Here is a 16366-nt window from a genome sequence, read left to right as displayed (position 1 = left end):
CTTGGCAAAAATTCATTCAGCGATATCCGAGTTCTTCAGGACAAATATCCCTGAGTTTCTACAACAAGCAAGAAAAGCATCGCAGGATAAGTGGAGAAAGTGAGGTATTATCAGGTAGATGGTAGATAGATGGCACAGGGCTGGAACTTTCACTCTGCCACATGCACTTGGGTGATCTTACCAAAAGATCATCTCTCTGTGCCTCATTTTCTCCATAGTGAGCAGAGATGGCCACAGGGATGTTATCTGGATTAAATGAAATAAAGTGAGCCAATTTGTGGAGGCCTGCCCATTGTATTGGGGCTAGAAAGATGGCATAAATATTAGGTTCACTTTAATTTCTACAGAAGACCTAATCCTGAAGAGCTCTGTCCAAATTCAACTTTCAAATATCAAGTTCTATTTTACAAACCCTGATTTATGAGCAGCTGAGGTAACCTCTAATACATTGCATTAGTAACACCACCTTCCCAATTCATCGCCATCAAATGAAAGTGTTATTGCTGGTTCAATGAACCTTTCCCTTCTCTTTTATTAATCTTATCACTTTAGGGTTTCATCTCTTGGATCCTCTTAAAACAGCAATTTATACCGACGTAATATGAAAGTGCCTGATCCTATTATACTTTGGAACACGTAAGAGCATCCCAGAATTGAAATCCTCCCACCTGCCCTCAGGCTGAGAAGAGAAAGAGTAATCATCCCAAACCATTTTGTAGCATGATACTCTTCAGGTCATCGATAAGTCTCCTTCCCCTTTACACTTTTGCACATCAGCTTTTGCTTTGTCCTTGACAGCATTTATTTATTTAGCCCCTTGGTAGTTTCTTTGCTACAGAAAATCTCTCCCCTTTACCTCTGATCTTTCCAAGTTGAAGCCTTCATGAAACATTTGTTGAATGCCTGGGTTGTATTAAGTGGGTGCCATGGGCAGGATGCTGCTGTGGTCGGGGGTGCTGCAGATGCAAGACGGGCATGGTGCAGTCACAGTGCAGGCAGTGTTGACAAGCAGGCTGAGTGCTAGGGGAGGTGGTGTGGACGTTCTGCTGGACTTTCACAGTCTTCCCTTTACTTAGGCTCTTGGCTTCTCCAGACAGAGAAGGGCTGGGATGAGACGATGAGGGAGATGCACCCCACTGGACATGCTTCCCTTTTTCCTACAGCAAAATGCACCGAGTCTTACTCTGACTTCCTTTGCTTTACCAGGTGACATTTAGCTCATCTTGCAAGCTCATCTCATGAATGTAATTATAAATGCTAGTAAAGTTAATATTACACATCTTATATAACTGAATTGTAACCATCCAAAGCTTTAACCCCAAAGGAAGTTAAAGGACTGAAGTCCTCACCATTCAGTCCTTATCGTAGGATATTTGGGAGAGGGAAAAGCCTTTCTATGTTGTACCATGTGGGTGCTTCCTTAGGTAGGTCATAGGTGAGGTGGAAGTGACAGACCCTGCTGAAAAAAGGTACATCCACAACGCTAGATTTCAGGTGCTACTTGGCCTCGTTAATGGCATTAACTGTTTCAAGAATTCCTTCTTGGTTTTAGCCTTGGTTCAGGGGGAGTTGGAACAGTCACCTTCCCCACTCACTGCATTCAGCTAGGCAAGTTTTCATCCCTGAGGTACTATTATCTTTCTTGATCCACAGGGTGAGTCAGAAGGAAATGTACTCACTCCCATTCATTCTCTTTCCTTAATATTTCCTGTAGTGAGGTTTCCTTGAGTGACAAACAGCTTCTGTGGGTGTTTGAGGGTCTTTAAAAAGAGAACATGTTGTTCTGGTGAGTGGAATGACTTCTGAAGGAAGCATCACAGCAAACAGGGAGCTCTAGTTCCCAGAGTTGAGCAGAAGCTTTTTTCACCGATGGCAGGAGCCTTTAAGGTGGGGCTTGTCTGCAGGAGATACAATGTTCTGGCATTCAAGACATCTTCATTTCCTATTGATTGAAGCCATGGTGCGGAAGAAAACCGTCTTGAGCTCTCACTGGCCTGGATTCAAGTTCTTCTCAGCCATTGACTGGCCATTTTCTCAATCATAAAATGGGGCTAATTCATAATAGAATTGACACAGAGGCTTGTTGTAGAATAAAATTATGTATAGAAAGTGGAAAGTCACTCAGTCAAGTCCAACTCTTTGCGACCCCATGGACTATACAGTCCATGGAATTCTCCAGGCCAGAATACTGGAGTGGGTAGCTGTTCCCTTCTCCAGGGGATCTTCCTATCCCAGGGATCAAACCCAGGTCTCCTACCTTGCAGGCGGATTCATCACCAGCTGAGCTATGAGGGACTCCCATAGAAAGTGGAGCATGGCTAAATGCCCAATAAGTGGTAGCTGTTTATGAAAGCATTGTTGCTACTGGGTTCTTTTCTTACTATGCATGACTTCAGGTAGCTGATATAAGCTCTGTGAGCCTCTCTCTGTTACCCTGTCTGAGAAGTGGGGTCAATGAGGATTAAATGAGATGCTGTGCAAGCACTTAATGCACTTTCTGGCATGATGCAGATACTTAATAGATGTCAGTTTTCTTAACTGTTCCATAATCTTTGTCTCCTCATTGGCCCATGCATGACTGGAATTCCTTCATAATACTTTTCATTCTGGGATATCTGTTGACAAGTACACAAATGGAACTGATTTAAAGACAAAAACAAAAACACACTATCCTTTAAAATTTTATCCTTAAAGTGGAATGGAGGAAAAAGCACATGGATATTAGGTACTGGAGAAATACCTTGGAAAGGGAACAGGGGAGCAAAGACTGGCAAAGATAAGCATTTTGTCTTCTACCATCCTCCACAGGGTGCATCTTGCCAGCTATACACTATCCTGTCTAAACTTCTCAGCCTCAGCCTCAAGGACCAGGAAACTCTGCCCTACAGCTTGAGAAAATCCAGGAGTCCAAGCTTTAATGAAACTTGGAGGTGAGGAGAGTACAAATTTTTGATAACCATTGTTTATAAAGTAGGTGACTCTCCATATTTGGAGCGTGTCTCCACCGCCTATGGACTTGATTCTCACAAGCCCAGAGCACACTAGCGTCCCTCTAGGCTATTTTTGGTTAAACCCAAGCATTTAAGTCTGTAAAAGTTTCCTTCCATATGCCCCTTTGGTCTTCCTACACCTGCGATCTGGAGCCGCAACCGCATCAAGAACCGTGTCCGTTTGTCACGTGTATAGATATTAATGACTTAAATTTACTAGTGTGCACACTGTGGGATACTGCCTGGTCGGGTGGGTGAGAAACGTGCAGACCTGGGAAACTGGAACTACCACCAGGGGGCGCTCGCCTGCGGAGAGAGTTTGGTCGAGGAGCCGCCGGGGACTGGGGGCGCCTCCGCAGAGAAGCACAGTACCACCTCTCCGCCTCGGATCCCCTGGGCTTCCTTGCAGTAGATGAGCTTGAGGAGCTTCCCGGGATCTTGCTCTAGGGCGAGACGGCCTTCCCAGCCAGCCCTTGAGAGATGAGAACCTTCACCCTCCACCTCCCGACCCGTGCTACGAGGCTTTGCCTCTACAGGGGGACAAGGCTGCTCTTGCCGCTGGGGACTGGGCAAATCCAACCCCTCACTTAAAGAGGCAGAGTTCTCTATTTAATGACACCGAAGCATACAGATCCTCTCGGACTCAACGTGGCTCAGGGTCTGGGGAGCCGCCCGTCAATGCGAGGCCCCTAGCCCGGCAGCTTCAGTTTCAGCATCACCTGTTAGGAATGCACAGTCGCAGGCCCGCGCCCCAGATCTCCCGAATCCAAGACAGGGGAGGGGCGCCGTGTGTGCTTTGTCGCCCCTGAGAGTGACAGTGAGGCGCTGGACGGTGACAGCCCCTGCCCCGGGGCTTCCTACTTCGCTCAGGTGAGCGTGGGTGGCGAGGCAGGCAGCCCGGATCCTCCTGCGATCTCCCGATCGCAGGCTAGGTGGTCACGTGGGTTCTCGGCATCTCCACCCCTCCCCGCCCCCGCGCCGCCTCGAGTCTATAAGAGGAAGGAGACGCTCCTAATTAAGTCATTCGTGATCTTTGCAGTGTGTCGGACTGCTGGCCCTTCGGATACCTACTCCTTGGCCCCTACTGCTAGGCCGCTGGGAGCGCGGAGGCTTCGAGAGACGCCTCTGGAAACTTGCAGAGCAGATAAGGGGCGGCGGGAGCCCGACCATAAGGGGACTATCCTGGGCTGCGACTGGCATCCAGTGCTGCGGGTGCAGGCGGGCGTTTGGGGTCTGGGCTGCGTCGGGTGCGCTCGCTCTCCGTTTGCGGGGGCACAGAACTAGTCCGGGGAAAGCACGTGCCGCGGGTTAGTGACTGCTAGGCTGGTGTGCACAAGGAAGGTAAGTGCCCCTTTTCCCCAGGTGTGATTTAATTGTCTGATTTAATGTTTGAAATCCAATGGTGGGAAAACAGTAATATTGAAAACAATAAAAGCACCCTCTAATCAGCCCCCCACCCCCCGAAAACTGCTGGAAACAGACATTTCATGTTTTGACTAAATGTTCTCAAAAGGCTGGCGTATTAACTAATGAGTTTGTGCCTGTAAGCTCCGGGTTCATTGGGTTAGTAGATATTTTCGAAGGAAAAACCTCTATATTCTCTAGGAATTTCCCGACCGTGGATGAAATGGTGACAGGAAAGTTGACCAGGGCACTTCATGCTTGAGTCTGCGAAGACGTGCATGTATCAGGCAGGTAGCTAGTATTTTTAAATGTATTTAACTGGGAGACCTTAGTCATACCAGAAAAGCAGAGTTAACTTCTTTCCTGACGGATCGAGCGAGATTGAGATCACCTGGACCGTTTTATGTGCTTACCCGGAACCCCGCCACTGTTCTCTTAACCCGTTGTTTTCCCGTTCCTGCCTAATTAATATTGGATATTAAATTAAGTCAAGGGAATATTATTTTTGTGAAAAGCTAAACTTTGGACTTGGGTGAATATTTAGGAAAATAAGGTTGACTTAATTTTACTAGCTTCATAAAAAGCAACTTTGTGCTTTGTGTTGGCACACAACACTTTTGAGGAAAGATTGTATTGTTAGGTTTCTAGAATTTATGTTGATTTCCCTGGTGGCTCAGGTGGTAAAGCATCTGCCTACAATGTGGGAGACCTGGGTTCGATCCCTGGATCGGGAAGATCCCCTGGAGAAGGAAATGGCAACCCACTCCAGTACTTTTGGAAGATGCCCTGGAGAAGGAAATGGCAACCCACTCCAGTACTCTTGCCTGGAAAATCCTATGGACGGAGGAGCTTGGTAGGCTACGTCCATGGGGTCACAAAGAGTTGGACACGACTGAGCAACTTCACTTCCATTGGGAATTTTAACTTTTGTTCTAAGTTTGCAGACTCACAGTGGCAGTTTTCCTTTGTGTGTGGGGAAAGAGGTTTGTTATTTAGAAAGTGAACATGTGGAAAGATTTGTGCTGTGAGTATTGTAAAAAGTAAATGTACTGTGACCATGAAAAGAACATTACACACTTATTCTTTGGCTCATATCTTTGTCCTGCAGAAAAACCTATGTTTCTGCCTACATTCTAGAAGAGGGGCAAATGTTTGGATCTGTTTATCAACAGGTGGTAAAGCATAAAACTTAGGATTCCATTTTATGTTCAAGCTTTTTTTTTAAAATTTGAGTTACTAAATGATTTTTATTTCAAAAGTCACCAGTCTCCTGTAACATTTAAGACATACAAGTCTCTGAAGTGAATTTAAAAACCATTTAGCACATCTTTCATAGAGGGACACAAATGAATCATATCACCATTTACATTTCTCAATTTATTTATAAAATGGAATACATAGATTCAGCCCTTCAAAATATAATTAGCACTTGATGTCTGTTTTAAAGAATATTACACTACAGTTTTCCACACCTGTGTATCCAACAGGTAATTCAAGATGCATCTTTTAGTAATTTAAAATCATGTTTTGAGTCATTTTATATAATATCTATAAATAATAAAATAATAGGATACTGAAGGCTGAACTTGAACCATTTACTGGCATGTTTTTTGGTAATTACATTTAGAATCCTTGAGAAATATATGCTTAAATTTTAGACTTCATCATTCAGCACCAAGCACACTGTTTTAGACATATAGCATTTTTGAAAAGTCAAGCTTATTACAGTACAATTTACATAGAGTAAAATCTGGCCTCTTCAGATCTATCACATTCTGAATCTTGACAGTTGCACCCAGTCATATAATCCCCTCCATGATCAAGGCATGGAACCCTTCCATCAGCCCCAGAAGTACCCTTTCTAGTTGACCCTCTCCACTCAACCCCAACCCTGGAAATCACTGTCTGTCTGCTGACTATATCGTGTTGCTCTTTAATATATTCTTACTCAGAAATAATTGTTGCCCTTTCCTTTTCTCAAAGAAAACCTCAGTTCCCCTCCTTTTTTGAGGATGAGCCAGGTTGTCATATTTTTGTTTTAATCCTGTCCCCTTGGGATAAATTGAAGCAAAGACAAAACTATTTTGAAAATGGGAAACCAGAGACATGTTAGATTTATACTGGGCTAGTAGATTTAATTCTTAGCAAATTCGGATCCCACTGTGGTATAAGCCTTTGGCTACGGTGTGCACCATTCATTATTCTGAACTGAAATACAAGCCCATTTGAAACATATTTATTACTTATGTAATATTAATAGAATATATGGTTTTTTATAATCTTGCCTTTAAGAGATACTTTTATTATATTTGAGATTAAGAAGTTACTTGAAATTACATGTTATCAAATAATGAGAAGCATAAGAATTGCAAATGACAATTTGTAGTCATTTAAAATAAAATATAGAGTGATTGAGACTACATAGGTTAAAATATTTAATAATCTTCTTAATAGGGGCTAAGGTCTGTGCCTAATTTATTTGTAGATGTCAGTTTTTTTCTTTTCTTTGACCATGTCGTGAAATCTAGATTTCTCTGTAGGACATAGATATAAAATCTTTTATAAACCAATATTTGTTTCCTGTTTAATTATTCATTTCAGTAAGCAGGAGCCTGTAATCGCTAGGCATTCCTAATAAAGATACGTCAGATTGATGTCGTTTTCCTGTTTCCTTGGTGTTGTGAAAAACAAGAGCCTGTCTTTTAAATATGCATACAACTTGCCCTTCAGAGAACTACAGTGGTAGTAACTAGCATACACAGACTGGCAGGTTTATGAAGCACCAGCAAATAGGATAGTTGGCATTTCTGACTGGAACAGTTACAGCTCTTGATAATAGCTAAGGGCTTTAAGAAGGGAATCCTTTGCAGGTGTACTTGAGAGAGGACAGAAGAATGAGGGTTGCCTGGAAAGACAAATTACTGGACTCCTATATTTCCACAAAGCAGGACTGCCGTTTTGCTGATGAATGTTTTGTGTTCTACTAGCGAACCCCGGACTGGCAGGAGAGTTGAATGTGCTCAGCTCTGCAATGTCATGTCCTTTTGAATATCTTCACCCACAGCTCTCCTCCACCCTCCTCCAAATATTTTAATATGGTTCGGTTTCCTAAAAGTGGAGCATTGTCACTGACGGTTGGTATTGGGAAGCAGCACCAAGACCTGACGATGAAAGAGAAGATTGATGGGTTGGCCCTGCACAGCCCCACCCCTGCCCTTACAGTGTGATAACCGTGGGGCTGAGGCTTTGTCCTCTTCCTGTATTCAAGCCCCAAACATCCTATCTCCTGTCCAGCTCAGTAGGCTACGAGGGAAGTTAGTTTTCTCATTTTGGAAAATACCTGTACGTGGTCTTGTTGCATGTGAGTTAATTATTAATGATGATTGCATGATGATTTTAGAGTGCTTTTTATTTCTAATATCAAACTGAGAGCATTAATACTTTTCTTTGGGAAAGATACATGTAAGGCTAATGGTTGGCAAGTAGCCACCTATACACATCAAGGACACTTGACACCTAAGACATACTCTTCATCTTTAAATTCCTTCCATTGTCTGCTTTGTGAATGTGAATTTACGACTTCTGCAGGTACAGGTGTGGGGTATTAGTGCTGAATGCTTGGACAAGTGTGATGGGAAGACTGAAAAATACAGCATAGGAGCATGTGGTATTTTGTGTCCCACGCAGGCTACTTGCAGCTCAGCTTTTTGGGCAGTGGCGATGGACTGTCAAGAAGGTAAGAGTAAAAATTAGGAGGCAGAAATCTTCAGGGTGGCCAAAAGGGCATTTGAACCTAAATTGTCTTGAAATCCTGTCTAACACTCTAAGCATATTCAGTGGCATACTGAAAGACTGACCTCATCCTCTTGGATATGGAATGACACCTTGTGGGATGCTCTCACGTACATCATTTCACTTCATCCTCTAAGCACTGTGAGAAGGGGAACCCATGTGAGGTCCCTGTTTTTACTGACGATGTGGGGATTCAGGGAGTTTATGTGATTTGTCTAAGGTCACCTGGCCTTCAGGCGCAGCTGGGCATTGGGCCCAGTGTTCTGCTCTGTCCTCTGGACAAGAATATATATAAAAACAGGCCTGGTGGTGACTGCCTTCTGATTTTTTTTTTTTTAACCAGACTTAATAGGCACTTTGATAAAAATCAGTCTAATCTTTCTAGAGTGTCTTTGTGCCATTTCTAGGGCCTGCCTTTTTCTTTGCCAAGGAATCACTGTCAATATTTGGAATTTTAAAAACTTTAAAAAAGTTAAAATTACTTTTTAGTTTAAGAGCCATAATGCATTCCCCAGCTAGTACATTAGAACACTGTGTATAATCCCAAGTATACAAAAAGCTTTCGTGCTGGACACAGACGTGACCTGAGAGGGTTCCACACAGGTGTGTGTGCTGGAGGAGTGTGAGAGAGAGAACTTTGGGCAGAAGACAAGGGCTGTTCATCATGAAGGATATGGGCCACTTGTTTTTAGGCTATGGTTAGGAATTAAAACCAGCACGCAAAGAAATGATTACTTATAGATTTGGGATGTCTGGGTACACATTCTTTTGTTGGCCTGGTGAAATTCTACACCTGCCAGGCCCAACAATTAAGGTGTTTAGAGACTGTTTTTCTTTGTTATACCAGAGCTTGAGGTCACGGAGGCAATGCTTGGATGTTCAAACCAATGTGTCAGGAAAATCCAGTTGGTACGTTGTTGTAGAAATTTATTCTTTTGGGAATTCTTTCCTTCAGTCAGTTTATATTCCTGGTTTAGAGCAGAACTGCTTAAATGACCACAGGCTGTTTATTCGCTTTTCTAGACCTCCAATGGAGAAGACTTTCCTGTTGCTACCTGTTCTCTTGGGTCCCAGGTCTACTGCAGTGATTTAAATTCATCACCCTTTGTTGTGTCTTTGCTTAAGAAGGAAGAACCCTTTGCATAGCTACCAAGTTATTAGTTACCCAAGACTCCACTGACAAGTAGTTGTTATGTGAATCTGGATAATTTAAAAGATACCCAGCCAAAACCCAGCACATCCTCTTAAGCACTGTCCAGCAACCAGCTATCACATTAATTATCATGGGACTGGGGTGTGTGTGGAAATCCGAGAGAAGTTAGTATATGTATAAAACCCATATTTTCTAAACCAAGTTGCTGTGGTGTCCAATAGATTGCCTGGATGAATCTCCTGGCATTTGCTATTTTGCGGTATGCATCTGACAGGTCATTTCAGCATTTCTGGGTCGAGAATGAACATTTCAGTTGTAGGTGTAAAAGTTCAATGGAATTGATTCTTTGCTCTTGAGAGAGATGTCATTTTCATTTTAAATGATGTTTTCTCTTTCTAACTGGATAATGGGGAGTGTTATTTCAAGTTCATGGGTTTCCTTGCTACTATTCATCACTTTGTGTTAGTAGAAACTTTATGGTTTTAAGAGGCCTAATGAAAGGAAAAGATAGCCTTGGTTTTCTGATAGTTTAGTGGGTTGGCTTTTCTGAGCTACTTAAGCTGAAATGCCAAATACATTTCTTTGGGGCAATGTAAAGTTGAGACAACATGAAAGTCAGTCCAACTTTGATTGGCCAAAATGTTCAGAGAATGATTTTTTTTCGTTTAAACAATTTAATTGGTTTTTAAAAGTTGAGTATTATGTTGAAGCTTGTTTTCAAATTCGTATTTTAAAATCTGCTTTCCTGCTTAATTTCTTGAATATAATTTGATCTTCATTTGATGATTGAGAATGTTGAATTTATCCTTATGTAAGTTTACTGTGAGTAGTGTTCTGTATAAGAAATAGGCTTACCCAGAGGCTCAGCAGTAAAGAATCCGCCTGCCATGCAGGAGATGTGAGTTGGCTCCCTGAGTTGGGAAGATCCTCTGGAAAAGGAAATGGCAACCCACTCCAGGATTCTTGCCTGGGAAATCCCATGGACAGAGAGGAGTCTGGTAGGCTACAGTCCATGGGGTTGCAAATGAGGTGGACATGACTTAATGACTAAATAACTGTATAAGAAAGTTGGGATACTCACCATGGTGATCACACTAAACTTTGGGTATGCTTTTTTAAAATTATTATTAAATTGTGTAAGCCATCTTGTTTTCTTCAAGTTCAAGAAATAAAAATTTAATACTGTAAACCGACTATGTGCATGCATGCTAAGTCACTTCAGTTGTGTCCAACTCTTTGGGACCCTGTGAACTGTAGCCCCCCAGGCTCCTCTGTCCATGGCGTTTTCCAGGCAAGAATACTGGAGTGGGTTGCCATTTCCTTCTCCATAGGATCTTCCAGACCCAGGGATTGAACCCGTCTCATGTCTTCTGCACTGGCTGCTGCTGCTGCTGAGTCGCTTCAGTCGTGTCTGACTCTGTGCGACCCCATAGACGGAAGCCCACCAGGCTCCCCCGTCCCTGGGATTCTCCAGGCAAGAACACTGGAGTGGGTTGCCATTTCCTTCTCCAATGCATGAAAGTGAAAAGTGAACGTGTAGTCGCTCAGTCGTGTCCAACTCTTCAAGACCCCATGGACTGCAGCCTACCAAGCTCCTCCATCCATGGGATTTTCCAGGCAAGAGTACTGGAGTGGGCTGCCATTGCCTTCTCCATTGGCAGGTGGCTTCTTTACCACTAGCGCCACCTAGGAAGCCCCAATCAGCTATACTTCAATATTGCTTCCAGATTACATTATGTATAAATACAATTTTTATGCATGCTACTTAAGTATTTTGTTCTCAATTGTATACTGTTTAAGTTGTGTTTTAAAATACTTTAAATGTCTTTTGATTAAATACTTGCCCACATAAGATGCTCAGTTCAGTTCAGTTGCTCAGTCGTGTCCGACTCTCTGCAACCCCATGAACCGCAGCACGCCAGGCCTCCCTGTCCATCACCAACTCCTGGAGTCCGTACAAACCCATGTCCTTTGAGTCGGTGACGCCATCCAACCATCTCATCCTCTGTCATCCCCTTCTCCTCCTGCCCCCAATCCCTCCCAGCATCAGTCTTTTCCAATGAGTCAGCTCTTCGCATGAGGGGGCCAAAGTACTGGAGTTTCAGCTTTAGCATCATTCCTTCCAAAGAAATCCCAGGGTTGATCTCCTTCAGAATGGACTGGTTGGATCTCCTTGCAGTCCAGGGGACTCCCAAGAGTCTTCTCCAACACCACAGTTCAAAAGCATCAATTCTTCGGTGCTCAGCTTTCTTCACAGTCCACTTTCACATCCATACGTGACCACTGGACAATAATTAGCATTATGCTTTATCCTGCATATTTTCTTTTAGGAATCAGGGATTGTATATGTTGACTGGGAATCTAAGTAGTTGAAATATGGAATCCTGTTCTCATGATTAATAAATACTCATAGATATTTTTTAAAACTTCCTTGATCTTATATTTATCTTCAGCTACCATTCTCTCTCTGGTCCCTTGTGGTCAGTCAGTGTTGATTGGAAGTGGTAGCACCTTTGTATTAGTTCCTTGTTATTTTACCTGGTCTCCCCGCCTTCTTTACTGGGGACCATGGCTCCTTGGAGGCAGGGTGCATGTCTTGGGATTCCTTTAGATCCTCTGTATCTGCTTAATACCATGCCTACTAGAAGTGCTCCATCTTTGATTAATACTCTTTACTGGCTGAAAGCATATATTTTCGACACATTTCTTCATTTTTTCCTTGTTTTTAATCTGCACCATGTGGGATCTTAGTTCCCTGACCACAGATCAAACCTGTGCTACCTGCACTGAGAATGTGGAGTCTCAACCACTGGACTGTAGGGAAGTTTCTTCATATTCTTTTCTTACAATAGATATTTCTAGCATTGTATTGGAAGGTGAATAAAATATAGCGTGTGCTTTCAGGGAGCTTAAAACCTAATTGTATGTACTTCCTACTCTCCCACTCCACTCTTACAACTTCCAAGAAGGATTCAGTGTAGTTCTCATCTAATAGGGGTGCTAGTGTGAAAAAGGTGTTAAGGCATAGAATGCCAACCACTTCACAATGTACTTTGTGTATTTCTTATGGATATGGCAGGTTTTCTGTAGGAAAATGAAGGAGGTTAGAGTGGAATGACAGAGAAGGCAATGGCACCCCACTCCAGTACTCTTGCCTGGAAAATCCCATGGACGGAGGAGCCTGGTAGGCTGCAGTCCATGTGGTCGCTAAGAATTGTACATGACTGAGCGACTACACGTTCACTTTTCATTTTCATGCATTGGAGAAGGAAATGGCAACCCACTCCAGTATTCTTGCCTGGAGAATCCCAGGGACTGGGGAGCCTGGTGGGCTGCCGTCTATGGGGTCGCACAGAGTTGGACATGACTGAAGCGACTTAGCAGCAGCAGCAGTGGAATGCCTTGACCATTAGAAGAGTATGGCTTAGAAGAGGCTGGTGCGGAGCAAAGGGCTGCTCAGAGCTGGATTTTTAAGAATGTTAATCTGGCCTCTCTGTGGCCCTGGAGAGAGCTAATTGGAGCAGTGAGGAACCTATTTAAGATGCCCAGGTAAGAAGTAGCAAGAGCTTGCTCCAATAGTGGCAAAAGACTTAATGGGGGGAAAGGCATAATGGAGAGAAAAACTCATGACGATGGGTTTGATGAAAGGCAGCTAGATGAAGGGGAGAAGACAGATAACTGTAATGGGCTTTGTCATTGACACAAATAGGAAATGAGTGGCTTGGGGAGGAAAATGATGAATTTTTCCATGGATATTGTACCAGTTGGTCTTCCCAGGTGGCACTGGTGGTAAAGAACCTGCCTGCCAATGCTAGAGACGTAAGAGGCTTGGATTCGATCTCTGGGTCAGGAAGATCCCCTGGAGGAGGGCATGGCAACCCACCTCTGTGTTCCTGCCTGGAGAATCCCATAGGGGCGCAAAGAGTTGGACATGACTAGCGATTTAGCATGTATGCATGCGTTGTACCATTAGCCAGTGCTCTATAACACACTGCCATCAAGTTCAGCAGCTTAAAACGACAAACATCTCACATGGTTTCTGAGAGGAATCCAGAAGCAGTTAAGCTAGGATATTGTCCAGGGCTGCAGTCACCTGACCATTAGACTGGGGCTATAGTTCCTTACTGGCTGTTGGCAAGAGGCCACTGTAGGGCTACTTAAGTGTCCTCACAATATGGCAGGTAGCTTTCCTGCAGAAAGTGATCCAAGAGAGCAAGCCAGATAGAGGCTGCAGTGCCTGCAGAAAGTGATCCAAGAGAGCAAGCCAGATAGAGGCTGCAGTGCCTTTTACACCCTAGTCATGGAAGTGCGTACCATCCATTCTACCGTAATTTATTCTAGAAGGGTGTCACTAAATGTAGCCCATACTCAAAGGGGAGGTTAGGCACCATCTTTTGAAGGGAGGAGTCTTGAAGACCGTGGATATTTTTTTAAAACCACCACAGATATATTATTTTGATGACAAATGGAGTGAGCATTCAAAGGAAAATGTCAGGAAGAAGGAATTGGGAGCTTTAGAGAGCCGAGCTGCCTGCATATGGAGGTAGGTGCCAGCTGGAGCTGGAAATATTGAAAATGGAGAACTTCTCTAGGCAAATTTCTTAATGATCTCTCTCAACCAGTCTCATTATTAAAGGTCATTGTTCCCTTCCCCAAATTATATTATTCCAGGTATTTAAACTTTTTTTTAAGTTTTCCATTTTAAATTTCTTGTATTATTTTGTTTTTTCTCCAAGTTTATCATGAAAAATCTCAGTTACAGAAAAGTTGAAAGAGTAGTATAATGTCCATATATTCACTATCTGGAATCAGTAATTATCAGCATTTTGATTTATTTGCCCACTTTATCTATCCATCTGAATATTTTTCTGAACTACGTATTGAGTGGCATTCTTTGGTAAAGAAGGGTTTCCCCCTCTATCTTGGGATAAACTACAGGTCCTCCTAAAACGGCAGAGTACAGGTTTAATTCTTTTCCCCTGATTACTAATTATGAGAGTGAGGAACTGAGGTAACAGTCACTTGCAGTGGTAGCGGATGATTTTATTTGAACATCAGTAAGGACTCGTAGTCCAAAGCATATGTAATTTTGCTAGTTATTGCCAAGTACCCATGGAAGTTGTGCCGTTTTGCATTCTCACCAACAGTGTAGAAACCAGTCCATGTTTTTCCCGTAACCTTGCCAAGAGAATCTGTTGTAAAACATTTGAGTTTTTGGCAAACATCAGTGAGAAATGATATTTTGGTACAGTTTGATTTGTATCTCTTTGTTGAACAAAGTTGAACATCTTTTTATGTGTTTTAAGAGCCATTTGCCTTCCTTTTTATGTGTTCTGTTTGTGTTTTTTGCCTGTTTTCCTAATGAAGTTTGGGTTGTTTTTTTTTTTAATCTTAATTTAAGAGCTCTCTCTATATACCAGAGACATTAGCCCTTTGTTTCTAATATGAGTTGGGAGTATTTTTTTTCCAATTTGTCATTAACATTTTGAGTTATGGTGTTTTTTAAAATTAGTTTTTTGTGGAATATAGTTGATTGACAAGGTTGTGTTAGTTTCTGCTGCACAGCAAAGTGGATCAGCTATATAAATACACATTCACCCTTTTTAAAAATTCTATTCCCATAGAAGTCAGTACGGAGTATTGAGTAGAGTTCCCAGCGCTATGCAGTAGGTTCTTACTGTTATCCATTTTATATATATATATAACGTACATATGTTGATCCCAGTCTCCCAATTTATCCTTCCCCCTTGATAACTGTAAGTTTTCTACGCCATTGATTCTATTTCTGGTTTGTAAATAGATTCATTTGTACCTTTTTTTAGATTCCACATATATGTGATATCATATGAAAAATATGAAATGCTTCAAAATTTGCATGTTATGCATGCACAAGGGCCATGCTAATCTCTGTATTATTCCAGGTTTTAGTATTTATGCTGCCAAAGTGAGCACTGACTTATGCTGTGTTTATGATCTGCAGATATTTGCTTTCATGAGTTTATGTCTTGCCTGGAGAATCCCAGGGACAGAGGAGCCTGTTGGGCTGCCATCTATGGGGTCGCACAGAGTTGGACATGACTGACGTGACTTAGCAGCAGCAGCAGCAGCATGCACATCTTTTAACTGCATCTGGATTTTGAGTCATAGTTAAGGTTTCCCCTACACCCGTATTATAAAGGGATTTATCTGTGTTCTCTTCTAGCACCTGTGCAGCCCCTTCCTCCTCCCCCATTCCTGTCTTACCCTCTCTCCCTTCCTCCTCCCTCTCCTTTCTTTCCAATTCTGTCTTAACATTTGGAGTTTATTCTGGCGGACATGTCTTTTTCCAATGATTATTCTGTGTTCAATGTTTTTGTAGCGATTTGAGACATCACCTTTATCATATGACAAATTTCCAAAAACTTTTGACTTTTAAATTTGCTGTTTGGGGATTTTCTATTCTGTTGCATAGCAGTGTGTTTCTCTCCAGTCAGGAAAGAAACTACACAATAAGTTCAACAGGAGAAGTCTACTATAAGAATTCCCAACTGTGATGGGAGATTAAGTGTAAGATGTAAGAAACTCTATAAAGCACCCAAGAGCCGAGGTAGAGTACCCAAGGAAGGACAAACCGGCGGGGTGGGGGTGTTCAGACCTCCTTGGAAAAGATAGTTTGGCCACTAAAATGTCCACTGGTTTTCCCAGACAAAAGTGGTCTGGAGTTGCAGGTGGGGAGCAGGCAGTCAGCATTTGGTGGTGTGGGCATGCCCTGGAAATCCAGTTGCCTGCCAGAGCGGAAGGCCTTCAGAGCATGCAGGTGCTGGTGATGAAGCTTGCACAAGGGACAAATTCTCTAACTCCTCAGGCCGTAGTCTGAATAGGTCATTGCAGAAAGGTTCTTGCCATGCCAGGGCTGCATGTTTGCAGTGGGATCTCGTTCTGGTCGCACAGGCTCCACTGGCTGTTCTCACCCACCATGTCAGCCTCTGCCCCTGCCAGAAATCACAGCGGCCTCTTCCTCCTGCAGTCCCTGCAGCGCCCTCTACTG

At 42.9% G+C, this 16366-nt stretch overlaps 1 protein-coding gene and 1 non-coding gene across 3 annotated transcripts in view; one reads left to right on the top strand and one right to left on the bottom strand.

The window, feature by feature from the left end:
* Positions 1-4012: 4012 nt before the first annotated feature.
* The window catches only part of ESR2 (estrogen receptor 2), a 63766-nt gene continuing 51412 nt past the window's right edge, over positions 4013-16366 (top strand). Inside the window, exons 1-2 of one of the 2 annotated variants that reach the window (XM_060417768.1) lie at positions 4013-4331; positions 7983-8130. The gene's annotated coding sequence lies outside the window, so the exon portion shown is untranslated. The remainder of the gene's footprint in view (positions 4332-7982; positions 8131-16366) is intronic. The other variant, XM_042251939.2, reaches the window with a different exon arrangement.
* Positions 15188-15291, bottom strand: LOC114115919 (U6 spliceosomal RNA). Its single transcript, XR_003590026.1, has one exon. It is a non-coding gene; the product is annotated as a U6 spliceosomal RNA (small nuclear RNA).

The sequence above is a fragment of the Ovis aries genome, chromosome 7 (genome assembly GCF_016772045.2).
Source record: "Ovis aries strain OAR_USU_Benz2616 breed Rambouillet chromosome 7, ARS-UI_Ramb_v3.0, whole genome shotgun sequence".
NCBI lineage: Eukaryota > Metazoa > Chordata > Mammalia > Artiodactyla > Bovidae > Ovis > Ovis aries.
Note: the sequence above shows the minus strand (reverse complement) of the source record. Positions and strands in the feature narration are given on the sequence as shown.